The sequence below is a fragment of the Solanum pennellii genome, chromosome 1, assembly GCF_001406875.1.
Source record: "Solanum pennellii chromosome 1, SPENNV200".
Lineage (NCBI taxonomy): Eukaryota > Viridiplantae > Streptophyta > Magnoliopsida > Solanales > Solanaceae > Solanum > Solanum pennellii.
In genome coordinates this window covers 42,139,548-42,141,162 of record NC_028637.1, presented here as the reverse complement: position 1 = coordinate 42,141,162, position 1,615 = coordinate 42,139,548, and positions in this window count along the sequence as shown.

Here is a 1,615-nt window from a genome sequence, read left to right as displayed (position 1 = left end):
TGATTGATCATATTTCTCCCTAAAAAAGACTCGGGTTCTCTTATTAATGTAGTTTAAGCGGGTGGTTTACTTATTGTTGAAGCGTGTTCAACCCTATCCTCACCCTCCGTGCTGGAGTTGTGAGAAAGCATTTGAAGTCATTTCCTCATTGTCGAAATCCTACATTTTGATTTGTTCAGATGATTTGTGCATATATAAATTTCTTTTATCTCAGTAAATATTAATGAAGCATGTGAAGCTCTGACCTTTGTCCTCTTCTGTAGTGTTTGAAATCCCTTCCTTCTCGTTTTTCTTTTGACTATTTTCAAATTGGACTGTATGAGTCTACATATTTATTCTTAGCAACAATCAATTATTAAAAAACTCTTATTGTTCCGTAGTAGCTTTTCGCATTCTTAAAGGCCATGAGTAAGTTAGCCAGTGTTCTTTAGTTGCTATATGTTTCATTTAATGTTGTGTGTTATTCGCTAGTTTGAAATATATTTAGTTGACATATAGCAAAGTTTCTTTTTATGCTTGGAGGGGAATAGTTTACTTAAGGGGGATATTGTGCATTCAGTGGAATCGATCTTTTACTTTCTATTATATTATATTTTTATATATCCAGGTATATTTTTTACACTCATAAATTTATGCATAACATATTAACTTTTTTTTGAGTATATGTTTTAAACTCCATTGTTAATATTTCTGCAAAGGTATTTTCTCTGATTATATTGAACACATACACTTATATTACATACATTCATTGTGCAGAAAATAATTATTGTACTCAACTCCAATGATTCATGTTTTGATATTCTGTATTAAACTATATAACTTTAAAGTACTATATATATACTTACATATTATCTATTTTTCCATAGATGTGTTATTTTCACTTATCAATTGAAGAAATTCATTATGCAAGTTAAAAAGTCATAATTGCTTTCCTATTCAAGCGTAATTTCTTTTTTGAATATGTTAACAAACTTTTGAATTTTCTCCTAAGACATATATCACAATTGTATAATTTGAGCAACTTAAATTATTCTTTTTATCATGAAATGCCTTTTGTATATATATTCTTATTTTCTTCGTTATTTTTCTTTTAATGTTAATTAAAGAATCAATGATATATCATTTCATGAATAATTCATTCATTCCAGGTTCTTGGGCTATGTGATAATGACAAATAATCAAATTCATGTTGTAATATTACTAATGTTTTTTATAAACCAATTTGCCCATTATTTTAAATGTATGGATATTAGTAAAAAATTATTTACAATTTCAATGCAATTATTATTTATGACCGCATGACGCATGGGAAAATTACGTAGTGTTCTATAATTAGAGCTCTATGTATCATTTCCAATAATCGGTGTATGATACATAATAGTGACAATGTTGACGACTTTATCATGTATCAAATGTTGGGTTTAACAAAATGTGAATGAGAAAAGAGAAGAGAAAAATAGAAAAAGTCAATGAACCAATTTGGAGGAAAAATAAAATTCATCTGCAAAGTGCAAATGAAAAGTCTTTTCTACAATATCGGTAAAAGAAAGAAAATTGTTGTCCTTATGTTAAGAAATACTCCCTATACTTCTTAAAGGGTTAAGAAGAAGAAGCC